The sequence below is a fragment of the Peromyscus leucopus genome, chromosome 16_21 (assembly GCF_004664715.2).
Source record: "Peromyscus leucopus breed LL Stock chromosome 16_21, UCI_PerLeu_2.1, whole genome shotgun sequence".
Classification (NCBI taxonomy): Eukaryota; Metazoa; Chordata; class Mammalia; order Rodentia; family Cricetidae; genus Peromyscus; species Peromyscus leucopus.
This window is the reverse complement of record NC_051084.1, coordinates 11,433,818-11,451,511: the sequence shown is the minus strand read 5'-3', so window position 1 is coordinate 11,451,511 and position 17,694 is coordinate 11,433,818. Positions and strand designations below refer to the sequence as shown.

The following is a 17,694-nucleotide window of genomic DNA, read 5'->3' as shown; positions in this document are numbered from 1 at the left end:
TTGTTTGGTTGGTTTTGTTTTTCGAGACAGGGTTTGTCTGTGTAACAGTCCTGGCTGTCCTGGAACTCATTCTGTAGACGAGGCTGGCCTTGAACTCATAGAGATCCACCTGCCTCTGCCTCTGCTTCCCCAGTACTGGCATTAAAGTTGTGCGCCACTACTGCCTGGCTGTGTTTGGGTTTTTAATGACTGGTTTCCTCCCTACCCTCCAGACAACCTAGATTCTAAGTTACAGAGCCACAAGGTGGAAAGGACTAGGCAGAAGGGGAAAGGGAGGAAGGGAGGAAGACATTCTCTATCCAGCTGCGTTGTTTACAGACACGGAAACTGAGATGTGGAGGAGATAGTCAAGATCCACAGCCGATTACTGAGCAAGGGCTGCTGTTGTTTTCAATGCTGTGGTCCTCAACCATCTGGGTGGAATTAGACCAGCCCTAATTGTACTGCTGATTCTCAAAACCAAGATAGAAAGTGATTTTCTATCAGGAGCACTATGATAGTAATTCACCCCTGTTACAAGAAGGTCATGATTGGGTTCTCCGCAGAGCACTACTGTTCTTCCATTTAAAATCACACATGTATTTAGTGTGTTGGTGAGCTCATTTGTGGAGGTCAGAGGGCAACTTTTGAGAATTGGTACAAAATCAGCTTTGAGGAAAAAGCTCCTTTTTAATTTTTAAAGTTGTCAGTTGTGAGTGCTTTAAGCATTTTTTTTTTTTTTTTTTGAAACCTTTTGGTTTTGTCATGATAGAGCAGACTCTTACAGTTACAGTTAGCAGGTACTACCTTGAAGAGTTGGGTACCGTGTGTTAGACGTGACCACCTCTGAGCCTCTGTCAGCTGCCTGCAGTCTCGTACGTTTTAACATGAACCAGGCGGAATGGCAAGAACCTTAGTTGAGCCTTGCTTTCTTCTCTGCTAAGGTCCAGGGTTTTGTGTCTAGCTACACCAGATGCTCAATAAATAACCCCCTTCCCTTTCCCAGAGCACGATGCCAGATTCCAGGCACCGATTCACTGTCATGGCAGTTCCTTTTTCCCTTGAAATGTATTGTTTTAACCTCTGTGAGACATTCTCCCTGCGTTTTGAAAATGTGCATAGCAAACAATACTTCTTAGTCACTATAAGCATAATTTTACCATGAAATCATTTTGCAACTGGTAATTGTTTTATGTTCTATATTCTTTCCCACGATTAAAGAAAGAGAAAATGGCCTGGGTTACAGATACCCCAGACCTCTGTAGACTTTTACATTCCTTCCAAAAGAATAGATTTCAGTTTTACTGAAATACTGATTTTTCTTTATCATTTTAAAGTCCTCTGAGATCAAATTGTATAACCTAATGTCTGTACACAATCTTTCCCATGTCCTCAGTGGTGTGTATCAGGTCATTTCTTTATTTACCATACTTTGTTTTTGCTTCCCTTCATTTTTCTAAAGAGATTAGAGGACTTTTTTCTCTTCTTCTGATCTATGACTTGTATTAGATTCCCTTTTATGACACCTTTTTTAAAATCCCATCACAAGAGAAGAAAAAAGCTTCCAAATTCAATTGAAATTTTTTTCTAATTCATTACTATTGGGGAGGGGCAGAGACTCTGAACCGGCACACAGAGCCTGTGGAGCTGGGTTGGTGCTCTTTCCACTCGTGGGTCCTCAAGATTGAACTCGGTTTTCCGGCTTGTGTGTTTTACTGCTCAGTCATCTTACCAGGGCAGATTTGGTTTTTTTTTGTTTTTTGTTTTTTGAAGGTATATGTGCATTGTGTGTGTGTGTGTGTGTGTGTGTGTGTGTGTGTGTGTGTGTGTAGGTTTCTCTTACTCGCTTCATGTGAAATGGGGAATTCTCTCTCTCTCTCTCTCTCTCTCTCTCTCTCTCTGTGTGTGTGTGTGTGTGTGTGTGTGTGTGTGTAGAGATTGAATGTGGCCTTTGAGCCACATCCCATTTTCCCAGCCCTAATGTGTTTTCTTTTTTTCTTTTTCAAGACAGGGTTTCTCTGTGTAGTTTTGGTGCCTGTCCTGGAACTTACTCTGTAGACCAGGGTGGACTCGAACTCACAAAGATTCCTGGCTCTGCCTCCCGAGTGCTGGGATTAAAGGCTCATGTGTTTTCTTATGCTGAAGTATTTTGCTTGAAAAGAAGTCTGCTAAGATATGTGTATATATATATATATATATATATATATATATATATATATATATGGTTACTATCTTTCCTTCTAAATCTATATAGTAACAATTTTTGTTAGCTAGCTTCATTCTTAGAGTTTTTTAAAAATAATTTGATTTATTTGGGTATTAATCCTGAGTTTCTTTTTTTCTTTTTGAGAGGATGTTTAGAGACAGGATTTCTCTTTGTAGTCCTGATTATCTTTGAACTCACTCTGAAGAGCAGGCTGGCCTTGAACTCACAGAGATCCACCTGCCTCTGCCTTCCTAGTGCTGGGATTAAAGGCATGCGATTAAAAGCACACCTGGCCATTCTTTTCCTTTTTGATTTGGAGACTTGGTCCTAGGGCTTGTACATGCTAGGCAAGTGCTTTACCACTGAGCCAGGATCTGAGGCTCCTATCCTTTCTTGTTCTGTTCCTGAGGCAGTCTCTATGTGGTCCTGGCTGTCCTGGAACTCACTAAATAGACCAGACTGAACTCAAACTCAGAGATCTGCCTCTGCTTCCCGAGTTCTGGGATCAAAGTCACATGCCACCACACCAGGCTTCCTATGCCTTTTTACAGACTACTATGTGTTATGTTCTTTGTACCATTTTTTTCTTTAAAGATTGATTGATTTATTATGTATAGTGTTCTGCCTATATGTCTGCCAGCAGGCCAGAAGAGGGCACCAGATCTCATTACAGATGATTGTGAGCTGCCATGTGGGTGCTGGGAATTGAACTCAGGACCTCTGGAAGAGCAGCCAGTGCTCTTAACCTCTGAGCTGTCTCTCTAGCCCCCCTTTGTACCACTTTTAATATGGCTGTATTCTAGAACTTCTTTAATTCATGATATTTTTGCCAAATGTCTTAGAGTTGTTTCATTTCTTTTAATTTTTTTTTTCACTTTTAATTCCATTTAAAGCACCACTGTACACCAGACACCTTCGTGCACGTGTATGCTTACAGTTTCTGAACAAGTGTGAATGGTATTTTCTGATATCACAAACCATTTTTTTTAGAGATTATTTTTTCTTTCTTTTTTCTTTTTTCTTTCTTCTTATGTTGGTGTTTTTTGCCTGCATGTGTGTCTTTGTGAGGGTGTCAAGTCCTGGAACTGGAGTTACAGACAGTTGTGAGCTGCCATGTGGTTGCTGGGAATTGAACCTCAAGAAGAGCAGCCAGTGCTCTTAACTGCTGAGCCATCTCTCCAACTCCATCTCAAACTGTCCTAATATTTTCAAACATAGTATCTGTCTTGATCTAAGACTGCTCATGATAGTCTAGAGAATTTGAGGTGAATTTTTTTAACAATTATTTTGCATTGCTGGACTAATTCTATTTGTAAAGACTTAATAGTTTTGTAATTCTAATTTAGAGCCTAAATTTAGTAACTTAGGTTTTGATTCTTATGTCCTTTAATTCTTTTATTCTAAAAAGTGTCATTGGCTTTTCTAAAAGCCAATCATATTTATATGGAATAATAACTTTTAAAGAGGAAAGTAAAGATTTATTTTAGAACCTATATTCTAGATAAAATAGGTTAATAGATACACAATGATTTGAAGATAAGAACTTTTAGGTCATAAATTTTCTCTTAATTTGTAGTTTATTGAAAGGGAGTTGGTAGTTTAAAACAAAAGAGGTAAAGATCATTAAAAACAAAGGAAAATGAACATAAATCACTTGAGAAATAATGAGCAGGATGAGAGAATGGGAAGGAAGAAAAATTTACATCAGCAATCTAAGGCGAGATAGTGTCTGTATTTGAACAGTAAATTTAGCTCCAAGCTTCCTGGCAAGCAAGTGAAAAAGGAAACAGGATGGGTTTCATGGTTATTGTCTGATAAAGCAGCTTATCAGTTTTTCAGCAAAGAAAAACTTAGAAAAGTCTTGAGTATAAAGAAGCTGAATCCATACGCAGGCAATGTGCTTTCTATCTCATTTGTAAATTATTAACTATAGCTGTCTTCACTGCTATAGTTGGTTATATTTGTCAGATTAAATTCAGGTCCACTGTTGTCAAAAGTGGAAATACTGTGGCTGGGGTGTGTTTATGTATTGCCTCTGGAGCTGAAGCCATTGACGAACAGGAAACTGAAAGCTAAAAGTTCAGGAAATGTATTGTATGGAGAAAAAATATATATAGTAGTATGTAACTGCTGCAGTCTGTGACCCTTTCCAGACTGAAATTTGTACTGATTCAGTATTTAGAAACGGCTATTGGGGATTCTGACAGCAGTACCCCGGATGCTTAACCACGATCGATAATAGATGCAGCCTGTGGCTTGTGCAATACAAGAGGAAACATGCAGCCGCTGACATGTGCTCCACGCAGTCTTTCAGGAAGCAGCACAGCCGGCATCTCATCTCAGTGAGGAGCTGGTCAAGGATGTTCTGTTTAAGTCTAGTTTTCCTTTGGTTCTAATGAAATGGAGACCCCTGTCTGACAAGGTGTCCCATTTCACTCATAGCAGGTTCTGATGGTCAAGTTATATTTTCTTATGTTTAATTGTATTTTTCTCTAATTTATTAATGTAATAGTTTTCTTACTGTTAAGAAAATTATTATCAATATTATCTTAAAAGTTAGCTGTTTCTGTGACATTATAGGAGATGCACAAAGAATTTAGGATTGGTTTTTTTTTTTTTTTGAGACAAGGAGGGTCTCTACATAGCCCTGGCTGTCCTGAAACACTACATAGACCAGGGTGGCCACAGTCTCACAGAGGTTTGCCTGCCTCTGCCTCCTGTGTCCTGGGATTAAAGGTATGCACCACTATGACCAGGAGTCTTTATTATTGAAGTTATAAAAAAACATTTGCTTAGAGCTGATACAGTTTTTGTGTATAGTGGGTAGAGTTTTCTTGTTATTTCTGGATGTAGCCCCCCCCCTTTTTTTTTAATTCTTTTTGAGATGGGGGTTTCTCAGTGTATCCCTGACTGTCTTGGAACTCGTTATGTAGACCAGGCTGGCCTCGAACTCAGAGATCTGCCTGCCTCTGTCTCCTGAGTGCTGGGATTAAAGGTGTTCACCACCGCCTGGTTTTAAGGGGGAGTTTCTAATATTGCATTTTTGCTTGTTTATTGTTATGTGGACACGCACATGCATACTTCTCTTGCTTTAAGGCGAAATATGGCTAAGTAGCCCAGGCCAGCCTGGGACTCTTGGTTCTCCTACCTCTGCCTCTAGACTGCTGGACTTCCAGGTATATGCTACCACACCTGTCTCACTGTTGTTATTTTAACAGAAATGTAAACTGTGAATCAGTCACACAAAATACTTATAGGTTACATTAAGTGAATTTTGTCTTCCCAAGTTTTTTTTACAGATCAGGTGAAGCTGATCTTTTGTAAGGATTGAGTTTGGTTTGGCTTTGTTAAGGTTATTTGTATGTTTATCCCTGAAGTACTCCAGTGACCCCGAGGGCTGAAGGTCCTGAATAGATTGGTCCAGGAGGTGAAAAGCAGTGCTCTTCCAAGGGAAGGTTCTAGAATGTTCTTTCTAGTAGAGAGGGGCGTGAGCTCTGGACTGACAGGGAGCTGGTGTAGTGGGAAGGTGTTGGACTTAAGCGTAGCTGGCTTCCCATTGCAGTGGAAGCTTCTCTTCAAGAACGACAGTCGAAGGCAGGCATGACAGCGCAGACTTTTCATCCAGAGACAGCATCACGTGGCCCATTTGCAGGGACTAGGTGCTTCCTGTTCACCATCCTGCTGGACACATAGTAAGTGCCCTCAGCTAGTTGTTAGTGAATGGTGATTTTCTGATTGAGCACTTGCAGTAACTCACATTTCCTGCACTGTGGGTCAGTGGGTCATCAAGACCTGTTATGTTCATCTAAAGTGTTTTTGTATACTCAAGCTTTATTAACGGGAATTAAAATTTAACAGACTGATTTTTTAAATTGATTTTTAATTTTATATGCATTGGTGTTTTGCCTGCATGTACATCTGTGTGAGAGTGTTGGATCCCCTGGAACTGGAATTACAGTTGTGAGCTGCCATATGGGTGCTGAGAATTGAACCTGGGTCCTCTGGAAGAGGAACCAGTGTTCTTAGAAACCCCTGGGCCATCTCTCCAGCCTTTAAAATTTTTTAAATTTATTTATAATAGATTGATTTTTAAGATATGAATGCTTACTCAAAAAAAAAAAAAACAAAGTGAAAAATTATTTTTTTCCTCACTGAATCCTGTGATTCGGAATGGTTTGATGTATTTCTTAGAGGCTTTCACTGCACTTACAAATGCATATGGTTTTATTGTTTTTGAGACAGGGTTTTCCTATGTAGCCTTGGCTGGTCGGGAGCTTATAATGTAGACTAGCTGGCCAGTCACAGAGACCTGCCATCCTCTGCCTCCCAAGTGGTGTGCCCCACTGAACCCCACTATATTATATATATATATATATATATGTATATATATATATATTTATGCAAATATATATTATTATTCTGTGGTAGTGGAGGTCAAACCAGAGGCCTTCTGTATGTTCAGTCAATACCTTATCACTGAGCTATGGTCTTGACCCTTAGAAAAGTTAGGTTCTGTTCCATAAATTGCTTTTCTCTTTTATGTCGTTCTTAAATATCTTTACACATGCATTCCAGTATAACTGTTGACTTATTTTTAACAGCTGCATAGTAATCTCGTTGTTGAGATTTATAGTAATAGTCCTTTGACAATTATTTCCCTGGGGCTGAGGAGATGCCTCAGTAAAATGCTTGCTATGCAGGCATGGGAATCTAGTTTGGGTCCCGACATCCTTGTGAAAACTCATGTTCATGGTGTGTGTCTGTAATTCCAGCCCTGGGAAAAATAGAGAAAGACAGATCCCTGGAGCTTGATGGCCAACTAGCTAAGCAGAATTCATACTCTATCCATGTTTAGTGAGAGAGGTCTCAAAAGTAACTGAGAAAGGCACCAGCATTCATCTCTGGCCTCCACATATATGGACATATGCACAAAGAAATGTCTTTCTTTCTTCTATTAGAAGTGTTAGGTTTAGGAGCCTTCCACCAGGTACTTGTTTCTAAGAATATCTGCAGTCAGTTTCCTGGACATGATGTTGCTGGGCTAAAGGATATTAAACTTTTTGTAGATCTTGGCAAATTTGCCCTTAAAAACATAGTGCCAACTTGCATTCTCACTAGGAATGTAAAGTATTATCTTCTGCATAAAAGTGACTGTCTATCTGAGTCACTTTTCCACTCCTCAGTTTCACTGTATGGAAATAATAGCAGCATCCGGGGTTATTGAGGGCTCTTCCGTGGCCCCTGCACTCTGCTAAGGTAAAGCAGCAGTGTACAGACGGTGTGTGTGTGTCCTGTGGGGCGTGAAGAGACAGATGCTGGGGCCGATTGCAGTAGCTCCTTGCTCTTCCAGAGTAACAGCAGAGCAAGCCTCAAGAGAGGATAGGAAAGCAGGAGAGTGCACTGTGACGTTCCTAGTAGGGGGCCAGCAGGTGCAGAGCCCTGGGGAGGGGACAGGGGAGTAGGATCTTCGCCAGGGCAGCTCAAGCCGAGTGCGTGAGGTGGGAATGAAACATTATCTCAGAGATGGCCTGTGACCAGCGTGGAGGCTTTGAGCGTGGACGGGATTTGGAGTCTGTGCTGTTGGTGATGGGAAGCCATTGGAGGGCTGCCAGAGCAAGCTGTTTAAGCCAGTCTGATTGTCACTTTCCTTAAAAATGCTTCAGTTCCGTTTCCTTTGGAATAAAGTTCAGATGCCGTATTCTGTACACAAGGTCCTCAGTCAAGCCGCTGCTATTTATTTAGCGTCGTCTGTGTCTTTCCCACATGTACCCTTCACTTTAGCCAAATTGGATCCCAAGCACAAGTTCCTGGATGGGTCATGGTGATTCATGTCTCTGCTTCTTCCTGTGCTCTGCTGGCCCTGCAGGAAGCCCTCCCTCGGCCTACTGTGGTCCCTGGCTGGGTGTTAGAGGGTCTTCACGGCTCTTGTTCTCTGGCCGGTCCCTCTGCAGTCACTTTCTGCTCCAGCCACAGTCTTGACCTGTGCTGGCTTCCCTCCCGTCCCACTGGACTCTCCACAGCCTTGCTGTTGAGCATCCTTCAGTGCCCGTCTCCAGCACTGCCGCCCTGATTTCTTCCCCTCCTTCCTACTTCATTGTGGGGACCTTAAGCTGGGGTCTCTGCCTCACAGAAAACCCTCGAATGGCTTGCTTTAATTCCCTCTGTAGCTCTTTGTGCAGACGTTCTGCACCCTTCCTGCTCGGTTCCTATGCATGTTGTGTAGGGCCAAAGAGTAATTAGACAGCTGCTGGTTTTCAAGCTGCAAACACGAGCAAACAATTAAACGTCTGTTAAATCAGCGACACAGATTGACTGGAATGTTGATGACACAGTAACCTCCATTCTTTCGTAAACCTGACACCAAAAATTAGTGCATCCATCTATTTGTTTTTATTTTATGTCTGGGTCAGTGTATGCTCTGTGAGGGCAAACCCTCATGGAATCCAGAAAAGGTCATTGAGTCCCCTGGAGTTGGAGTTACAGGTGGTTATGAGCCCAAGTGGGGGCTGGGAATCAATCCTCAATGAGCAGTAAGCCCTTTTAACTGCTGAGCCGTCTCTTGAGCCTTTAGTATACCTGTTCTTGAGATGCAACTTGGTGAAATATATTTTAAACACAAATACTCTGTTATTGTTTTGTTTTTCCAGGTAGGTGTGGGAGACCCGCTCCCACTTTTACCCCGGGGTACTCTTGAGGAGGGAGACATGAGAAATATTTAGATGGAAGGATAGAGGGGAGAGAGACAGCTAGAACACAGGATAGCCTCGGGAGGGCCTAGATCCTTATCCACCAGCCCCTTCTGTCTCTTCTAAAGGGCTGTTTATAGGCATGCCAAGAGGTAGAGTGAAGACCTCCCCCAGCTCAGCCAGATGTAGACCCTTCCAATCACCTAGTACCCATGCAATCATCTAGTACTCAAGCAATCCTCTAATGCTACCCTGCTGGGTAAAGCAAGCTGAGATTTCACTAGTGGCCTCCACAGGTAGGGTCTTTCAAAAGCTAACCTGGTGTCAAACTCAGTATGTGGCTGAGGATAACCTTAAACTGACCCTTCTAAACTTAAACTGGGCCTCTTGAGCTACCTGTGTGAGCTACCATTCCAGGCTCATGTTTGTGGTTTGGGGAAGCCTTAGGAAAGTAATGTAAATGAGAAGGACAGTTACAACAGCTCCTACTGCTGAGGCTGGAAGTTCACTGTGCCACACTGGAGCTCTCTGTGCAGTAGGTCCATTCTAGGAGTCCTAGTGCGTATGAACTCTTTGTTTTTTTCTTCAGGTTTTGAGGACGGCTCTGACCTATGCTCCAAATTCCAGTAATGTTAAACCTTATGTTTTAAAGTTGGGAAGCTCAAACTCAAAGTAGTTACATGACTTGCTCAAATTCAGATAGCTGTTTTGTTGTCAGACAGATTCAGATTCTTTTTTTTTGTGTGTGTGTGTGGGGGGGTTTCTTTTTGTTATTGTTGTTGTTTTTGTTTTTTGAGACAGGGTTTCTCTGTGTTTCCCTGGAATTCGTTCTGTAGCCCAGGCTGGCCACAAACTCAGACACCGCCTGCCTCTGCCTCCTGAGTGCTGGGATCAGTGACTTGCGCCACCACTGCCCTGCTGTCACAGATTCTTTTTTTTTTTTTGTTTTTTCGAGACAGTGTTTCTCTGCGTAGCTTTGCGCCTTTCCTGGCGCTCACTTGGTAGCCCAGGCTGGCCTCGAACTCACAGAGATCCGCCTGGCTCTGCCTCCCGAGTGCTGGGATTAAAGGCGTGCACCACCGCCGCCCGGCCACAGATTCTTAAGCAAGACTTTTGATTCCTTTGACACACAGTGGGCAGTGAAGCGCAGAAGTGTCACGGCACTGTGGCATGGTGCAGGCGGAAGCAGTACGTGCCGTGTATTCAGTGGACTGTTCTACGATGGCTTTATTGACTAAACCTCGGGTATTGTGGTGTTCACCCTTTAGAGTGCACAGCTCAGGGTTTTCCAGTGTGTTCAGACCACTACTCTACTCCAGAGCATCCAAAACCCCAGATGAACTCCACACCTCAGCAGTCACTCCCCATCCACTGCCCGTCTCTCCAGCCCCTGGCAACCACTCCTCTCCTTCCATCTCTGGATTTACCTGTTCTGGTCTTTAGTGAATGGCTTCATACAGTGAATGGACTTTTATTTACTGTTTATCTTATGTGTATGGGTGCTTGCATGTGTATCTGTGCACCATGTGTGATGAGATAGTTTGATTGCTAACGCCACTATCAACCACAGAAGTAATACGACTATAACACAGTTGGAAATAGACTGCCACTACCTGCACACGCCCACCAGAAGTAATCTGAGCAGATATCCCAGGGAAGAAGATACACAGTGGGCCGATGGTGCCCCCTCCAACAGCTAAGGAGCACTCAACAAAACCCTAATAGCAGACCGGAGGTGCCCTCTTTTGAATTGTTGAGACTCCCAAAACATACAGCCTATTGTTACTGCCCTTGGGTGCCCCCCAGAGGTGTAAGGGAAGTCCCCTATTGCTGGGGACGCCATGCACCTCAGACACAGAGCCCAGAGACCCCTGAGCTAGAACTGAGGACTAGCTCTCATGGTACCAGAAGGCACCATGCAGCTTCCAAAGGAGGGAGGCAACCAACAGTCCTATCCCCTACGATGCCTGTGAACCACATCAGTGATCAGCGTGGCACAGTAACCTCAAGAGTGCGTAGTGCTGGGCAGACTCTGTCATTAACCGGCAGCTCTCCAGCTGGACCCAAGATCCACTCAAGAGAAATGCTGGGAACAGAAACCTGGCCAAGTGCTCAGGGCTAGCGACAGCATGGTTGTTGATGGAGAGCCTACCTTCCTACTGTACAAAGTGAGCGTGATCCTAACAGCAGCCTGAACACCCGCCCTTACACCACAGGGCAGTGCATTGCCCATCGGAAACTTCTCTTCGCAACAACCAGGATGCAGAACTGTGGAACCCAGTTCCAATGGGATTTAAAAACTCAACATACTGAAATATTTCATAGGTTTTATGTATATTGGGTGGACATTTGAAGTTTGCTGTAGAACAGAATCTAAACTTAAAAGATCTGTTAAATTCTGTTACCATCAACACCAACCAAAGTCACTTTTCTTTCTTTTTTTCTTTTTTCTTTTTGTTTTTTTTTTTTTGTTGTTATTGTTGTTTGTCAAGACAGGGTTTCTCTGTTTAGCCCTGGCTGTCCTGGAACTGACTCTGTAGACCAGGCTGGCCTCGAACTCACAGAGATCCACCTGTCTCTGCCTCCCTAGTGCTGCCCAACCAAAGTCACTTTTATAACATCAAGACTTGACATGTTTTAGTTTCCCCTGTACACTTTTCAGATGATTCCTGAACAGAAGAACAGTTGCCAGGAGGGTGCATACACCATAATCCCTGCACTCAGGAGACTAGCTACATAAGAAGATCCTGACTCTTAACATAAAAAAAAAAAAAGAAAGCAGTGTTTAACTCAATTTTAAAATTATGATAATTATTAATGGTCCTTTGGAATATAAAAATCAGTTTTTGTTCTTTCCATAACCATTTCTTATAGATTAAAGATCAAAATAAGAACTGGTGTGAGTGGGTGGTAGGGCTACAAACCTTTAATCCCAGCACTCATGAGGCAGCAGCAAACTCTGAGTTTGAGGCCAGCCTAAACTACAGAGTGAGTTCCAAGACAGCCAGGGCTACACAGAAAAACCCTGTTTCAAAACAAACAAAAATAACAGCATGACGGTGTACTGTGTAATACTAGCATCTGAGAAGCAGAGGCAGAAAGATCACTTAGTTTGATGCCAGCCAGGACTACATAGTGAGACTTTATCTCAAAGAGCCAAAAAAATGGGGGAAAAAGAAAGGAAAAAACAAAACATGATGCTTCAGGTATCCAGATTGCCACAGAGTCATAGTTTTGTTTAGCATTTTAAAATGCAATACCTGATTATTGGAAGATTTAATTTATTACCAGTTAAAGTGGTAGACTTTTATAGTATCATGGGAAAAGTACACTTTTCAAACTTGAGACTTTTGCGATTTGTTCCAGCAGTGCTTATTTTTTATTGTAATGGGCTTTCTTAGACCTCCAGCCCCCAAATCATGACACAGAGACTTAGTTATGAATGCTTGCCCTAGCTTATGCTCCTTTCTAGCTAACTCTTATATTAACCTGTTTCTCTTCATCTACGTTTTACCTCAGGGCTTTTTACCTTTCTGTCATTTTGTGCATCTTGCTTTCCTGTTTCCTCCGTGGCTGGCTGGCTGGCTTGCTCGCTCCAGGCATCTCCCTTTCATTCTCTCTTGAACCTAGATTTCTCCTCCTACTTATTCTCTCTGCCCACCAGCCCTGCCTGTCCCTCTCCTGCCTAGCTACTGGCCCTTCAGCTGTTTATTAGACCAATCAGGTGCCTTAGGCAGGCAAAGTGAAACAGCAACATCTTTATATAGTTAAACAAATGCAGCATACATGAATGTAACACATCTCTGCCTAGTTAAACAAATGCAGCATAAAGAAATGTAACACATCTTTTTACTTAGTTAAATAGATTACTTTGCAACACAAATTTAACACATCTTTACTTAAACAAATAATTCTATTCCACAACACTTTCTACCTGTTGAAATACCACTCTTCCATCATATCTTTTTCTGACTTAAAATGGAATTTGTAGACTTGTGTTTTTTATTCTGACCAAAATATAGTTGAGAGATTGTATTTACAATCAGAAAGCAAACAAAACTCCCCACACAAACACACAAGACAACAATATCAAAGACCAGTGAGCCAGGGGAGAGCGATCCCCTGGGGAAACAAGGCAGCAGGTCGAGCTGCAGTTACACTAGACTCCCAGAGAGGTTTCGTCTGCTGGAGTCCAGAGAGGACAGATAGATGGCTTTGGAAGAGGAGAGAGCCCTATCAGTGGAGCTCCAGAAATGTGTGCATGCCATTTGCTTTTCAGACAGCACTGCTCAGTCAGAAAGAGCCACCCGAAAGCAACCCTGTTTCTTTTCAGAGTCAGACATGGTGGCAGATGTTTGTATTCTCTGCACTCAGGAGGCAGAGTGAGTTCAGGATGGTGAGTTCAAGGCCAGCCTTGGCTACACAGCAGCAAAACTGTGTGAAACAAAAATGTTTTAGTTACTACCAACCAAACTAGGAAGGCCTTGTAGGTCATAGACCATCAGGGAGAGTGCTCAGAAGCAGGTTGCCTTAGTGGTGGATGAATACAGCCCTCAACAGAAGACTCCTTCAGCCTCCAGCAAAGCTCCAGAACAGGCTTGGAAAGGGTCAGATTGTTTCCAGGTACTTAACCGGGATAAAGTTCCACGTTAGAGGAGCGCAAAAATACCCGGCCCTCACGGGGCAGGTTCAGTTAGCCTCTGGTGAAGAATCACCACGCTCGCAAAGAAGGAGGACTCTGATGATGAGGTTAGTAGACACTGAAGTAGTTGTTGTAGCCCAAAGAAGACTTAGCAGTTCGGACTATCCAGAATATACTCAGAGATGGTTTAAAAAAAAAAAAAAAAGAAAACCAAGAAACTATGAGGACATGATATGTATATAATTGTAGTTTTTAAAAGAAAAACGATCCAGTCCTGAGGGGGGGACTGGACCTGCCTGGACTGAGTCTATCAGGTCAATCCCGGTCCTCGGGGGAGACCTTGATCTGGAGGAGGTGGGAATGGGGGGTGGGCTGGGGGGACGGGGGAAGAGCATGGGAATCTGTGGCTATTATGTGGAACTGAATGGTGTTGTAAAATAAAAAAATAAATTTAAAAAAAAGAAAAAGGATCACATTAACTTATTTTTTTTTAAGAAAAAAATAGCCAGGAATTTCAAATTTTGGCAAGAAAAACAAGGAAAATGTAAAAAAGATGTGATTAATAGGAGGAGATACATAGAAGGTAGACTCACATAAAAACTGCATCAGTGGTCACATTAAGTATAAAAGGCCTAAAAATCTCCAGTTAAGAGACAGAGTGCTGTAAGTTGCATAATAACTCATTGTGTGCTGCCTAGAAGAAACTCACTGTGTGAATAAAAACATACAAATAGAAAAGATAGACTCATTGCTGATACTATGTAACGGAAGCCGGGATGATTGTACTGACTTTTCACCAATTAGATTTTAGAGCCAACAAGATTACCAAGAATAGGGACTAGAAAAAATGGACTCAGTAGTTAAGAGTGCTTTCCTGTTCTTCCAGGGTACCTGAGTCCAGTCTCCAGCAGCCACATTGGGTGGCTCACCACCACCCCTGCAACCCTGGAGCTGGAGCTTGCTTCTGCCAACATTCATATGCACATATGCCTACACACAAATGTTAAAAACAAAAAGATTACCAAGAATAAAGACCTTCTTATGTTAAAGGGGTCACCAGGCGGCGGCGGTGGGTCACGCCTGTAATCCCAGCACTCGGGAGGCAGTTTGAGGCCAGCCTGGTCTACAGAGTGAGATCCAGGACAGGTACCAAACTACATGGAGAGACCCTGTCTCAAAAAACCAAAAAAAAAAAAAAAAAAAAAAAAAGTTAAAGGAGTCATCATTCCTAAATATTTAATAGTTTGAAATATTTATGTACCTATAAACAGAACTTCAAAATACATGAATCAGAATCTGATACACCTTGAAGAAAGAGGTCTCTAATTATCCTATCAACTGATAGACCAGTGAACGACTCCCCCAGGGGAGCATCAGAAGTGAATGCCAACTACCTGAATTGACATTTGTGATAATAGTCTATCCATTATAAACCAAATACACTTTATTTTCAGTTTCACATAAGATACTAAGAGAGTTCACATTTTAGTTCATAAGACAGTGTTCAAAGATTTGCATGACTTGATATTCGAGTATGTATTCTGACCAAAAGGAATTAAATTAAAAATTAATGCTGGGTCTGTGCATAGTGACACATGCCTTTAATCCCAGCACTCACAAGGCAGAGGCAAGTAGATCTCTGTGAGTTTGAAGCCAGCCTGGTCTACATAGTGAATTTCAGGACAGCCAGAGATGCATAGTGAGATCCTATCTTTAAAAAAAAAAAATATCAATGCTGGGGGTTGGAGAGACAGGACCAGGGTTCAATTCCCAGCACTCACATGATGGCTCATAATATCTGTAACTCCAGGAGCTCTTCCAGCCTCTGAGAGCACTAGGCACACACATGATACACAGACAGACATGTGGGCAATATGCCCGTACATGTAAAATAAATGGAAAAAATATGCTGGCTGCAGTGGTGCACCCTTTGAAACCCAGCACCTGGGAGACAGAGGCAGGTGCATCTCTGTGAGTTTGAGGCCAGCCTGGTCTACAGAGTCAGCTCTAGGCCAGCCAAAGCTACATAAACTCTGTCTCAAAAAAAAAAAAAAATTTTTAAAAATGAAAAATATCCAGAAAAATTATAAACATTTAGGAATGAACACATTTCTCAGAACTCAAAGGTTATAAAAAATTTTTTGAATTTTAATAAGTCATCAAAATTTGTGATTTATAGTTATGGAAATACTCAAAGGACAAATTCAAAAGTATAAAGTCACAAAGAAGTATCTAGCTTACTTTTAAAGAAACTAAAGGGCTGGGCGGTAGTGGTACACGCCTTTAGTCCCAGCACTCGGGAGGCAGAGCCAGGTGGATCTCTGTGAGTTCGAGGCCAGTCTGGTCTACAAAGCGAGTTCCAGGAAAGGGACCAAAACTACACAGAGAAACCCTGTCTCGAAGGAAAAAAAGAAAAAGAAACTAAAGAAAGATAAAAGCTAAAGTAAACAGAAGAAACAGATCAAAGATAAAAGCTTTAATCAGGAAAATAGAAAATAGGAAGAGAGTAGGGAAAGCCACTGGAGTAAAAAGTTGTCTCTGGGAAACCACAAATATGGTCTATGAACTTCTAGCCTGGTTGACCAGGACGAGAGAGGACACACATTACCAGTCGAGAGTGAAAGTAACAAAAGTATAGAACATGCAATTTTAGAAAGAAGATTAAAAACAGGATGAGTTGCTTTATGATAATAAGTAGACAGTGATTCAAGACAGCAAAGCTTATTTCAGAAGTAATGAATAGCCTGGGAAGTGCTTCATCTGTTGAAAACAAAGAAAAGGCTGAATTCCTTCAAGGAAAAGTAAGCCTACATGGCTTTCCCTGAGGAATCTACCAGATGTTTGAAGAACCATAACATTAGTTTTGCACAGACTCCTGGATAACGTTGACATACGGAGACTATTTCCTAACTCATTCTGTGATGCCAGTGTTATTAACGCCAAACTTGAACACAATAGTTTGGGTGGGAAAAGAAGCAGAAACAATAACCCTTAAGAACATAGTCCATGCCGGGTGGTGGTGGTGGTGGCGGCGGCGGCGGCGGCGGCGGCGGCGGCGGCGGCGGCGGCGGCGGCGGCGGCGGCGGCGGCGGCGGCGGCGGCGGCGGCGGCGGCGGCGGCGGCGGCGGCGGCGGGCGGCGGCGGCGGCGCACGCCTTTAATCCAAGCACTCGGGAGGCAGAGGGCGGATCTCTGTGAGTTCGAGGCCAGCCTGGGCTACCAAGTGAGTCCCAGGAAAGGCGCAAAGCTACACAGAAAAACCCTGTCTCGAGAAAAAAAAAAAAAAAAAAAAAAAAATAGTCCACATGGTGGCTCTCAACAGTCTCAGGGGATCTGAAGCCCTCTTCTGACCTTGACAGGCACCAGGCATGCACATAATGCACAGACATACATGTAGGCGAAATATGTACATAAAATAATAATAAGTCTTTAGAATTTGTTTAATAGAAAAAAAGACTGCCAGGGGCTAGACAGGTGGCTTAGTGGTTAAGAACACTGACTGCTCTTCCAAAGGACCTGGGTTCAATTCCCAGCACCCACATGGCAGTTCATAACTATCCAGGGGATTCAACACCTTTACACAGACATACACACAGACAAAACACAAATGCACATAAAATAAATATAAAATTTAAATGAAAAAGACCTGTATTTTCACAAACAAAAGCTTTGGAGCAAATTGATCTTTGTATTTAAGAAAACAATCCTTGCCGGGCGATAGTGATGCACGCCTTTAATCCCAGCACTTGGGAGGCAGAGCCAGACGGATCTCTGAACTACAAGCCAGCCTGGTCTACAGAGCGAGATCCAGGACAGGCACCAAAATTACTACATGGGGAAACCCTGTCTTGAAAAAACCAAAAAAAGAAAAGAAAAGAATCCTTGTTTTGTACTATACATCTTGGTATGTGGAGGTTTAGATAGGTTTATATAACCCCTTTTTATTTTTAAATTTTGTTGTCATCATTTCACAATAGATTAACCCTGTAGCTTGACCCTGTAGATTGTAAGGGATTCCAGGATCCTAATTAAAATCTCATAATTGCAAAATTCCTTAAAGTGCTTGCTAGTCAACAGGACCACTATCAGATTTTAGTTGTGATGGGAGTCTTAGAAAGGAGCTGTGTAACAGATGATTAATGGCAGTCGAAGTGGTCTCACCTGGTGAGTAGAAGCAACTAT

General features: G+C 42.5%; 1 protein-coding gene across 3 annotated transcripts in view; it reads left to right on the top strand.

Annotated features, from left to right (window-relative positions):
- Nucleotides 1-17,694, top strand: part of Fkbp5 (FKBP prolyl isomerase 5) — an 88,892-nt gene that overhangs the window by 10,560 nt on the left and 60,638 nt on the right. Inside the window, exon 1 of one of the 3 annotated variants that reach the window (XM_037200112.1) lies at nucleotides 16,712-16,735. The exons of the other annotated variants lie outside the window; for them this stretch is intronic. The gene's annotated coding sequence lies outside the window, so the exon portion shown is untranslated. Of the gene's footprint in view, nucleotides 1-16,711; nucleotides 16,736-17,694 lie in introns of those variants that run through there. 3 annotated transcript variants of the gene reach the window in all.